Raw genomic sequence first — 13170 nt, 5'->3', positions numbered from 1 at the left:
CCCGTGGACAACGAGGACATAAAGATCCTAGCCAGAGGCTCAGCAATCTCTTCTCTCGCCTCGTGGAGCAGCCTGGGGAATATTCCATCAGGCCCTGGGGACTTATCCGTCCTAATGTATTTTAACAACTCCAACACCTCCTCTCCCTTAATATCAGCATGCTCCAGAACATCAACCTCACTCATATCATAAACAACCCTGAGATTCATTTTCTTCTGGGCAAGGCAGCACCAACTTGGGTGTTCAACCACTGTGCAAAAGACAACACACAGTGCAAATACAAAAAGAAATTAATAATAAATAAATAAGCAATAAATATCAAGAACATGAGATGAAGAGCGCTTGAAAGTGAGTCCATAGGTTGCCAGAATATTTCAGCAATGGGGCAAGTGAAGTTGAGTGAAGGTATACCCTTTGGTTCAAGAGCCTGATGGTTGAGGAGTAATAACAGTTGCTGAACCTGGTGGTGAGTCCTGAGGCTCCTGCATCTTCTTCCTGATGGCAGCAGTGAGAAGAGAGCATATGCTGGGTGGTGGAGGGGTCCCTGACGATGGCTGCTGCTTTCCTGCGACAGCATTTCGTGTAGATGTGCCCAGTGGTGGGGAAGGCTTTGCTCATGATGGACTGGGCCATATCCACTGCTGTTTGTAGGGGTCTTGGTAAATGAACCAGGACCTGCATCAGGAAAAGTGTTTGGAGTCTGGAATTCATCACCAGACATTCTAGTACAGGCAGCTTCCATTACAGTGCTCAAAATGGATCATAATGGAAAGATTATGGCGAAAGATAGGAGAGTGGTAGCTGGCTAGATTGTTCTTACATAGAGCTGGTACAGATATTAGATTAGATTAGATCATGAGGACACGCAGTCCTCTTTTATTTTTTCATTTAGTAATGCATGCATTAAGAAATGATACGTTTTTCCAGAATGATATCACAGAAACACATGACAAACTGACTTAAAAACTAACAAAAACCACATAATTATAACATATAGTTACAACAGTGCAAAGCAATACCGTAATTTGATAAGAACAGACCATGGCACGGTAAAAGTCTCAAAGTCTCTCGAAAGTCCCATTATCTCACGCAGACGGTGAACCGCTAGCGCCGCAAACTTGCTGATGCAGCATCCTGGAAGCATCTGACCACAGTCCAACTCCGAGTCCGTCCGAAAATTCCGAACCTCCGACCAGCTCTCCGACACTGAGCACCGAGCACCATCTCTGCCAAGTGCTTTAATCCCGGCCCCGGCAATAGGCAAAGCCGAGGATTTGGGGCCTTCCCCTCCGGAGATTCTTGATCGCACAGTAGCAGCGGCAGCGAAGCAGGCATTTCAGAGGTTTCTCCAGGTGTTCCTCCGTGCTTCTCACGGCTGTCTCCATCAAATCCGGATTGTGCATGGCTCCCTAGTTAACACATATCGATATCAATTAGGAACGGCCGCGTGCGCTGCGTCGTGCCGCCATCTTCTTCTCCCTCCTGACAGCCTGAGCAGCCTCTTGTCATGCTGTAGCTATTCTTTGAATCCAAGGTCATTCACAGGAATACAAAACCGCCACAATGTCACATAATGTATCTAAAGGTCCATCAAAAAAGTAGGTTTGTAGTGTTAAAGATGGAGACAGAAAGGAAGAGAAGTTTGGGAGGGGATTCCAGTGTTTTGTTGTCTAGTTGTGACTAATCTTGAGAGTATATTTTTATGGCTCTTGATACACTGTTGCAGATGTTGAAACATGATGCAACGGAGAAAATATCCTGGCCCTATTATGCAGAGAAAATCTGGTTTCTATAATTGAGTGAACAGATTTGGGAGAACACATTAAAAATTGGACAGATGTGCATAAAATAGACTTAATTTGTATGCTGGCTTGAAACGAGTAACCCACTGCAATGTTCTTTTGAAGGCATAAGCGTGATTAATTTTTGTGAGAAAAGACAGAGTCATAGAGCAATAGAGCATGGTCACAGGCCCTTCAGCCCAACCAATCTATGCCATCCTCTTTGTCCAGCCAGCTAGTCCCAATTTCCTGCATTCAGTCCATATTCCTCCAAGTCTGGTCCCACCATGTATCTATCCAAGTACGCCTTAAACTATTCTGTTTTATCTGCCACAACCACTTCCTCTTCCACGTACACACCACTCCCTGTGTGTAAATCTTATCCCCACTCACCCCAGGCCTGTGGTCCTTTAGCTTTGGACTCCCTACCTTTTGCCAAGAGCAAACATGATCATGCATAGAGAAAAGAGTAAGACCAACAGTGTGAAGGGGTCTTCCTCACAGGCAGATTAAAAACAGATGGAAGATCATGATTGCCCATATCATATGACATTGCACATGATGACGGTGATGGTGACGACCCTGGGGAAAGGCTGTTACCATCCACCTGATCTATGCCTCTCATAGTTCTAACTTTGGGAACACGTGGTCACCAGAGGAATATGGCTACTAATAAAACAGAACTACTGAGCTCAAATAACTCGTGGAGGGATGCAAAACTGATTAACTGGTTGAATCAAAAGGATGTTTTGTTAGATTGGATACTGGCCTGGGCCAGGATCTCGCCTCTAGTGGGTTAAAATAGATAAATGTTTGAAGATTGATCAATGAAATGATTATCCAGAACAGGTAATCTTTTAATTGACTGATAAAGGTCATATGTAACTATGCTTAGTGTATAATAATTGCTGTACGATTCTGGGACTTTGTATCTGGGTGAAAATCAAAGTATCAGTTTTATCCGACTTGCAGGATGTGACATTGATTGACATCCCAGAACACTGTATGTGCTGGGGGATAAAAGATTTGGAAAAACCTCATCAAACTTCCCCCCCCCAACACACCCCACACACCCCACACAGACGCATACAACCCACCACCACGTAATTCTATTAACAAGGATAGACTAGCCAATTAGAATATGCTTGACTGATTCCATGGTATCCAATAGAAATGAGCTTTGAAAATTTGCCCAGGCAGCTGGGCAACTCACTAGTAAAGCAGCCAACAGAATCAAAGACTCCACCCATGGGTATAAAGGGAGACCCACGGGCATAAAGGGTCTCCTTTAAAGCAGGGGACACCAACCTTTTTTGCAACGCAGACCAGTTTATTATTGACAATATTCTTGCGGACCGGCCGACCCGGGGTTTGGGTGTAGAGTTGCCAACAGACAGGAGTAGCAGTCAAATACGTGTTTACCCAGAGAAAAACTACAATTACCTTGAAGCCTTGCGCGGGCACCAGTGCGCATGCGTGTACTTGCCGATTTTTTTCTACAAATCGTTTTTGGCAATTCTGTTCGGGGGGGTGGGATAATCACGACCCGAATATATGTGATAAGTGGCTAATACACTCAATTTCGTTTCTAAAAGGGTTTATCTAACGAATTTAATATTAAAGACAGCGCATATTTTCCTTGCATGAATATAGTGATAAGTCAATTATCAGGGGAGGACAGGGGAGCTTGAAGCAAGTATTGAACGAACTAACAGTAGCAGTGGTTGAGGCAGGTTCAATATTATCATTTATAGAAAAATTGGACAGGTATATGGACAGGAAAGGAATGGAGGGTTATGGGCTGAGTGCAGGTCGGTGGGACTAGGTGAGAGTAGCGTTTGGCACAGACTAGAAGGGCAGAGATGGCCTGTTTCCGTGCTGTAATTGTTATATGGTTACATAAGTCACTTATAGGTCAATAGCATCATAACATTTTAAGTAATGTTTGGATATTAAACACACAGCACATATTTTCCCCGTATGAACATATAAAATCATTGCAACACACCAATATTGCTGAATCAGGGGGAGCCCTGGGCTTGTTTCCCTGCAACAAGACGGTCCTATTGAGGGGTGATGGGAAACAGCGATACTCGAAGGGGGTTCCTTATGTCCGGTCTATTCCGCAATTTAGTTTTCGTTGCATTCATTGCAGAGATATGTTGGAAATGGAAGCAACATTTTCAGAGCTTTCGTGGCAATCTCAGGATATTCAGCCTTGACTTTGATCCAGAATGCCAGCAGAGATGTTATGTCAAACATACTTTTCAGCCCGTGGTCATTTGCAAGCTCAAGGAGTTGATCTTCTTCCCGCGCTGACATGAATGACGCGTGGGTAATGACCTCGTGTGCGTTCAAGCTCAACAGTGGGCGTGACAGGGAATGAGGAAAGGTGCAGCTGCCTCATATCGCCAAATCATATCGTTTCCTCGCGTCCTGGTAGCACGTGATTTGCGGCCCGGTGGTTGGGGACTGCTGCTTTCAAGAATACATTTAACTGTTGGGTTTATTGGAGAAGGAGGGGGGATCTGCCCGCACTGCACTTTCTCTATAACTGCAACACTATATTCTGCACTCTGATATTTTTTTCCCCTGTACTACCTTAATTCACTGATGTGTTGAAATGATTTGTATGGATGACTTGCAAAACAAAGTTTTTCACTGTACTCATGACAATAATAAGCCAAATTACAATTTATAATTTAACAATTCACGTGTTGATGAGACTCCAGACAAGTGGACACTTCTGACTGTGTCAGGAGCAGCAGTAATCAGTGCCTGTTTCTTTTTCAGCACATCAACTTTCAGAGGGATTGGAAGCTGATTACAGTTTACATCGGCCTTGCTGATCTCTGTGCATATTGCACAAATAAGGTGATGTCCAAAATACTCTTGTTAAGTTGTGATGTGTTTGTGCATTCAGTATAAGCTGAAGCAATGTGTTCTACAATCAACAGGAGGCAAGCCAGACTTGTTAAGGGTACTGAGCCAATAAGAAGACAATATCTAACAATGACCATACTTTAAACAAGTTCAGAGTTAGCTTTGGAGAGGAACAATGTAATATATTTTCTTGGTTTCTAAATTTCAGTGAGCCAACTTAACCAAATGACAACAGACAAGTGGTCAAAGTGGATCTTGATTAAAACCATGTAAGAACAGAAGATTTTCAGAGAAGAAATAAAATCAACATAGCATCAGATAGTACCTGTGTGGTATAGAAGATCTCTACCTTCTAAATAAGTATAGGTCACTGAAGGACCAAAATTACTAGTACACTTATTTGTATTAACACATTACAATGCAGGAATATGGAATTTCAGTTAATGGACAAATTGTGTCTAATGAACCTCATTATCTCTTTCCAGAAAATAATTAAATTAATGGGTGGGACTATGAATGTATTTATATTAGCTTATATCAGGGGTTCCCAACCTGGGGTCCAGAGAACATTCAGTTAATGCTAGAGGTCCATGGCATAAAAAAAAAGTTGGGAACCCCTGAATTATATGAATTTACATAAGAATTCAGAAGGGTTTCACTTAAAACTCGTGGAACAAAAGTAATTACTAGTCTGTTAACCACAGAGAGAAAAAAGCGAACATCCCCTCAGTCCTCAGGTTTCCAAATGGACAATGGACCAGCCTTTGAACACTGTCTCACTATTTTTGCTCTTTCTTTGCACTAGTCATTAATTTTAAAAAATAACATGTTATTCTGATTGTAATTTTTAGTATTTGTATCGCGCAGTAATGCTGCAACAAAACAACAAATTTCATGGCATATGTCAGTGATATTAAACCTGATTTTGATAATCATGAGTGACCAGCAATGAATGAAATAACAGCCATCACAAACCTGTCAATGGTCTATACTAGGGTCTTAATGATTTATTTTATTTATTATCATCTTCCCAACAAAAAGAGAAGATAGCTGCAGGTTTGTTGATGATACTCAGGTGGTGACTTTTTAGAACCTAGAACTATGGAAAGGCACTAATAGATTAAAGAGGTGATACTGTTGGCAAATGGATTTCAGTATAGCTAAGTGCAGAATCATCTACACTGGAACATAAACAGGTAGATCCGTGTATTATTTAAGGAACAGTAAAGGTTGTAAGAGATTTAAAGGTCTGTATACTAAACAGTAATACATGGGAGATTAAAAATAAACATGAAGGCTAATGAACTGTATATGGATACAACAATGTGACGGGAAGGAAGTTTTGTCACAACTGTATAAAATTGGGAGCAACACACACAAAATGCTGGAGGAACTCAGCAGGTCAGGCAGCATCTATGAAGAGGAATAAACAGTCAATGTTTTGGGCCGAGATCCTTCTTCAGGACCTTTCATCTTGTGTTTACGTAAACTGGGAACAATTCCAGGGTCCACTTTGTTGAAAGGATGCATTGCTGTTGGGAAGCATTCTAGGGTTACATTGTGACAGGCAACTTAAACTAGATTTGTAGTCACCGTAAAAACTGAAGACTGATTTGATTTTAGGATTTTGGAAGGACTCATTCGGATCGAGAGGAAGTATTTCCACAGGCGACACAAAGTGAAAAATTGCTGATGCTGAAAATTTGAAGCAAAACTAGAAAATCTGGAGATACTCAGAGGGTCAAGCAGAATCTGGAATGAGAGGGAGAGGCACAGTTAACATTTTAGACCCATTGTCTCTAATCAGAATTGGCAAATCTAGAGATCAAGCCTGTTTTAAGAAGGAAAATGGGTGAAGAGAACAAAGGGAATGTCAGTGATAAAGTTGGGATTGGATGGGACTAAGTGATACAGATGTTGGAGATACCAGGTGAGAGAAGGTGTTGAAGGGTTGTTAATCACAGTCTGCCTAAAAGAGGAGTAAGTAGAGAGAAAGCAAAGAAAAAGGCAAGACCAACCCTTGCACTGTGAAATGCAAAGTACATCAGCCACCGAAAATTTGAAGCAAAAGTAAATACTATTAATACTTAGCAGGGCAAGCAGCATCTGTGGATGGCGATGCTTTGAAATTATTCAAAGCCTTCATCAAAATAAATAAAGTAACTGATGGAATGCCTATAGATTTGGACAAGAAATTCTTAGACTGGGAAAAGACAATGTTCAATGTAAAGTGTTCTGTTCCTTTCATTTCCTGATTCAGGAATATTACTCACCAGAAAATGTCGCATTCAGACTTAAAGAGGCTCTGGATATTCTGTATCAAGAGGTAAGCACAATATTTTGAGCAACTTTCTTGCAGACATTATGACGGGTTGATACAAACACTCTCCTGGAACGACCATGCTTCAGATTCTTATCTGAGAATGGATTTATTTGTACTGAGGGGCATTACTGAGTCAAGTGTACAGCACAACATGAGGCCATTCATCCCATTATAATCCCAAAAGAAAATGGGATAATTAGGTTAAGCTCATTTCCCAATATTTGTAACCCTACAATCCACAGATTTTTAAGTGGTTAATCGGATACTGCTTAACTACAGTGAGGATGTCTGCCTCCCTTTCACTTCAAACTGTAAATTCCGAACTCCCAACGCTGGACTATTTGACAAAGATTCACTCATCTTGTCTCTAATCCTTTTACATTTTTTACAATCCAAAGATAAGGGTTAAGCCTCTTTTTTGAGAAAGGCTTGAGAGTGAGAGGCCTGCAGAATTCTCTGCCACAGGTTTACCTTCATCAATAAAGTTCTGCTACTCCTGTTTCACAACTTCTTTCTGACCTTAACCTGGACTCTTCAGCTATTGTGCAGTAGGAAATTCACCAGGAATCACGGGTCAAGAGAAGGTTCACCTTCCCAAAGCTGCCCAGCCTGTGTTCTGTACCACTGAACCATTCAGCCCATCAAGTCTGGCTTGCATTCTCTTACACAAAGTTCCTCATTACTTATCAATGGTCTCTAACACCCTGTGAACCAGCAAACGATTTCACCACACACACATATCTCTGCAGGTACCACGAGCCTTTGTGAATGTTGTGGAGATGCAGAGCATCGACAGCCTCCTCCAGCAAAATGACCCAAAATTCTCTGTACGTGAACCAAGGTAAAATCTTCAGTCAGAGCAGAACATTCTGTTCTTCTCATCAGTTTTAAATCACACATGTTTATAATTAGTTTTTTTCCCATAGGGACCTTTATGATATTTATAATCTGCAAAGGCATGTTTATGAATTTTTTTTGATCACCAGGGGTTTTTGTGACTGCTTGGTTAAACTCCACAACTCAGGAAAGTTATCAGCGTACAACATTAGTAGGGACTTCAGGGTAAGTAGCACTTTAACTTCATTTAATACTACTGGAGAATTATGCAAGAATTTGTATTTATAGCATAATGTACTGACAGCACAGTTATAAAAACTTGCTTAGCATGGAATAAGGTTTGATCTGCACACACGAGAGCACACTATGAAGATGCAGGGCAGATAAACATTTATTGCGTCAATACCCAGTTAGATTATTAATCTGCCTGAGTGAAGAAGTAACCAGGGACCCCTCAGAAACCATGTGCATGTTTTTGCAAAGGGTGTAGGTGAAGGAATTCTCTATCACGTTCCTATATTCTGCCTTGTAGATAGTGGAAAGGCTTTGAGTGTTTGTTGTGTACAGCTACGTGTATTTGTAAATACAGTACGTACATGCATGTGTGAGACTTCATTGAGGCTGTCTCATATATATGTGTGTATCATTATGTCTATGTGTATATCTTTCATATATCTGCATGTCTGTGTGTGTTCAATGTGTGTGTGCATATATATTTCTTACATTTTTGTATATTTTGTTTGATATGCATACACCTTTTCTGTCTAGTTGTGTGTGTCTTTCTGTTTCCGTGTGTGTGTTTGTGTGTTTAAAACCAGTGCTCGGTCTTGACTTAGATTGATCTGGTGGAATAGATGTCAGCGGAACAGCACACCAAGGTGACAGAGTGACCATAAAAAAAAAGACAAATGGGCTTTCTTTCAATGAAGCAGGCATTAAGACATTGGTATGGTTCTTGTTATAGAATGCCGTTCGGGAACTGGTGTACTCCGGGATCTATGACAAGCGCGGGGATTACACGGTGGTTCTGCAACCCTTCCTCAGGAACTTGGAGCTTCCGCTCACTGTGGTAAGTTTATTAATTCAGGTGGCTCCAGTATCCATGGAGAGGCAGGCAGGGTAGGTGGAGTGCATAGACCACGTGGGAGAAGCTCAAAGTGTGGAATTCTTACCAATCTTGCTGAGAGGGACTGAGTGAGGGGAAGAGAGAGTCAAAGAGACAGACAGACAGAAACAGAGACAAGAATATGTTAACACGCACAAAATGCTGGAGGAACTGAACAGGCCAGGACTGCTGAGGGGTCTCAGCCCAAAAAGACGACTGCACACTTTCCCATAGATGCTGCCTGGCCTGCTGAGTTCCTCCAGCATTTTGCCTGTGTTGCTTGGATTTCTAGCATCTGTAGGTTTTCTCTTGTTTGTGACAAGAATATGTTGCAATGTGTTGTTTGGAAATAAAGTAGTGACACCTGGCCTGACTGTGGTGAAACAGACGCCTTCATCTGATCCCAGTGGCTGCTGCTTGCCCATGGGAAGGTTGTTCTTCTGCCAATTGGCTTCTGGCCCTATGAGGAAAGAGTTATTGTTCTCCATGGCATCTCAGGCACAAAAGAACATTGGTTGATAGAGACACAAGAAACTGCAGACGCTGTATTCTGGAGCAACAAACGGCCTGCTGGAGGAGCTCAGCAGTCAAAAACCCTGCATGCAGGGTCCTGATGCCTTTCCCTCGCAAATGTTGACTGGCCCATTGAGTGCTTGCGGCAGATTGTCAATCCCAGGTGACGATGCTCCAGCAGGATGCTGGGGATTCCCATGACATTGACAGTGATGGGAAAGGACATGTACCACAAGTCAGTAGGATGGCTACAACTTGGGACAAAGATAATAGTCATTGTTTGAACTTGTTGGTCCTCAATGCTGTAAGTTCTACGGCAAGGAAGCTGCTATTGTCATAAACTTCATGACCTTACAAAAAGTATTAAATAACGCAGCTACAGACCATGGGACTTGGAGGGGCTGGATACTGAGTGTGTGGAAAGTCAAGTAATGTGTTCTGAACTAGGAGTGACGACAGGCTGGAATCCAGTCGAGGGGTTCTGGTGGTTTGTACCAGAATGAGAAAAATGTAGGACTGATTACAGACTGGAATCTAATCGAGGGGTTCAAAGAATTTATATTTCAAAGTTCAAAGTAAATTTATTCTCAAAGTACATATATTACCATATACAACCCTGAGGTTCATTCTTGTGGGTATATTCAATAAATCCATCACAGATTAATAATCATAATATAATCAATGAAAGACCGCACCAACTTGGCCATTCAACCAATGTGCAAAAGACAACACATTGTGCAAATACAAAAGGAAAGAAATAGTAATAAATAATCAAGCAATAAATATTGAGAACGTGAGATGAAGAGTCTTTGAAAGTGAGTCCAGAGATAGTGGGAACTGTTCAGTGATGGGGCGAGCGAAGTTGAGTGAAGTTATCCCCTCTGGTTCAACAGCCTGAAGGTTCAAGTCTAATAACTGTTGTGCAGAATAATAAAATATTATCTATCCAGCAGTGACTGCAAACTGGAATCTAAACAAGTTTATGGATAGCATATGTCTAAATGTGTAGAATTGTTTGTTTCATGTTGTCTTGACCACATGTATCTTACATACAGTATATCTACTCTGTGTTTAACTTTCCTTGCAGAGTGGCAAAGCTGATCCCAGTTACTTATCGCAGGATGGCCTCCATTTCAGTTTCAAGAGCCGCACCCTTTTAGCCAGTGGACTTTGGAATAATATGGTGTGTAGAACATTTTCTGTGCAGAATCAGTTCCACCTAACTAAATTCTCTGATCTTTCAAAAAATGTAACTTCCTCTCTAAGTACTCTTAATGATCCAGCCTCCAGAACTCTCTGGAGTAAAGAATTCTTAATGTTCACAAGCCTCTGAGAATATTAGTTCCTCTTCACCTCAATTTCACATGATTGCTAATAATCTTCAAGTTCAAATTCAAGTTTATTTTCATTCAACTGTATGCATATATGCCACCAAACATCATTCTTCGGGACCAAGGTGCACAATGCAGTACATAATACTCTCACACAACACATAAAGTAATATTACCACAAATACATTAATATACTCTAGAAGATTGACATTTAGTATAAGGGGCATTTATAACATAAGTCAAAAGTTAACAGTACAACACTTTTGGCACTTCATAAGTGATGAGATCTAGGTGGTGGCAGAGTTTAGTAGTCTCACGGCCTGTTGGGAGAAGTTGTTTCCATCCTAAAAGTTCTTGTCCTAATACTACTGTACCCATTGCCTGATGGTAGGGGGTCAAAGCGATTATGGGACAGATGAGAGGCATCCTTGACGATGCCAAGGGCCTAGCATATGCAGCAATTCTAATAAATATCTCTGAAGGGTGGAAGAGAACCCTCAATGATCCTCTCAACAGTCCTCACAATCATTTGTTGACAGATGCTTTGCAATTCCTGTACCAGACAGAGATGCAGCTGCTCAATTCACTCTCAACGATGTAAATGAGTCCCTATATTTGAGATATATACTCCTACCAGCCACTCGTGATCTTTCATGCATCATTAAGATCACTCTCTCATTCTTCGTAATGCTGAAGAACATGTCTAATTTCTTTAGCTGATCATGATAGTACAGCCCTATCAGCCCATGAACTGGCCTGGTGAATCTCTTCTGGATTGCAACCATTGCCAATATATCCTCCTTTAAATTAGGGGACCAAAGTTATGCCTGGTCACACCAACACACTGTACAATTGTAACAATTCTTCGCTATTTCAAAACACCAACCAACTTGTAATAAAGGCTGAATGCTAATTGCCTTCTTTTCCAGTTGAGGCATCTGCAAGCTAACTTTTTGTTATCTGTGCATAGGAAAGACATAGATCTCTTTGTACTTCTCTCAGCTGCAATCTTCCTTCAAGTAGATATGTCCTGCCTTTATAATTCTCCTTGCCAAGGTGCATAGCTCACTTTTAAACTCAGTTTGCAAAGTTTCTACCCACTGGCTCAATGTATCTCAATATAGTTGTCAAGCGGGGCACCAACATTCTGGCAGGCAGGTTTGCCTCTGCAACACGGGTGTGTTTAAACTAAGTAGTGGGGGTAGGGGATGAACTGAAAACATAAGGATGGAGATAAAGGGAAAGTGAGAATAAGAAAAGTTAAGAAAGACAGCAGAATCAACAGAGCAGAAAGCTCAAGAAGGGATCATACAGTATGGCCAAGTGAAATAGGAATTGATATGGGAGGTGAGGGGAGTAATGAATTAAAAGTATTATATATGAATGCATGGAGTATAAGAAATAAAGTAGAGGAGCTTGAAGCACAGTTGGAAGTTGGTAAGTATGATGTTGTGGGAATAACAGAGACATGGCTTCAAGTGGACAGGGCCTGGGAAATGAATATACAAGGATATACGTCCTATCGAAAGGACAGACTGATGGACAGAGGGGTTGGGGTGGCTCTGTTGGTGAGGAATGATGTTCAGTCCCTTGCGAGGGGGGACATAGAATCAGGAGACGTAGAGTCAGTATGTATAGAACTGAGAAATTCTAAGGGTAGAAAGACCCTAATGGGAGTTATCTACAGGCCCCCAAACAGTAGTCTGGATGTAGGGTGTAAGTTGAATCAAGAGTTAAAATTGGCATGTCGCAAAGGTAATGCTACAGTTGTTATGGGGGACTTCGACATGCAGGTAGACTGGAGGAATCAGGTTGGTACTGGACCCCAAAAAAGGGAGTTTGTGGAGTCCCTCTGAGATGGATTCTTAGAACAGCTTGTACTGGAGCCTACCAGAGAGAATGCAATTCTAGATTTAGTGTTGTGCAATGAACCAGATTTGATCAGGGACCTCGAGGTAAAGGACCCATTAGGAGGTAGCGACCATAATATGATAAGTTTTAATCTACAATTTGAGAGGGAGAAGGGAAACTCGGAAGTGTCAGTATTACAGATGAACAAAGGGAACTATGGTGCTGTGAGGGAGGAGCTGGCCAGAGTTCAATGGAACAATACCCTAGCAGGGATGACAGTGGAACAGCAATAGCAAGTGTTTCTGGGAATAATGCGGAAGGTGCAGGATTGGTTCATTCCAAAGAGGAAGAAAGATCCTAGGGGGAGTAAGGGGAGGCTGTAGCTGACAAGGGAGGTAATGGACAGTATAAAAATAAAAGAAAAGAAGTATAACATAGCAAAGACGAGTGGGAAGCCGGAGGATTGGGAAACTTTTAAAGAACAACAGAAGGTAACTAAAAAGGCAGTACGCGGAGAAAAAATGAGGTACAAAGGTAAACTAGCCA

The 13170-nt window shown here is 41.6% G+C and overlaps 1 long non-coding RNA gene across 1 annotated transcript; it reads left to right on the top strand.

Annotated features, from left to right (window-relative positions):
- Positions 1 to 4583: 4583 nt before the first annotated feature.
- Positions 4584 to 7803, top strand: LOC140209237 (uncharacterized). Its single transcript, XR_011888972.1, has 3 exons — positions 4584 to 4655; positions 6925 to 6990; positions 7737 to 7803. It is a non-coding gene; the product is annotated as an uncharacterized lncRNA (long non-coding RNA).
- The last annotated feature ends 5367 nt before the right edge of the window (positions 7804 to 13170 follow it).

Source organism: Mobula birostris, chromosome 2 (assembly GCF_030028105.1).
Source record: "Mobula birostris isolate sMobBir1 chromosome 2, sMobBir1.hap1, whole genome shotgun sequence".
Taxonomy (NCBI): domain Eukaryota; kingdom Metazoa; phylum Chordata; class Chondrichthyes; order Myliobatiformes; family Myliobatidae; genus Mobula; species Mobula birostris.
This window is presented reverse-complemented; position numbering and strand designations above follow the sequence as displayed.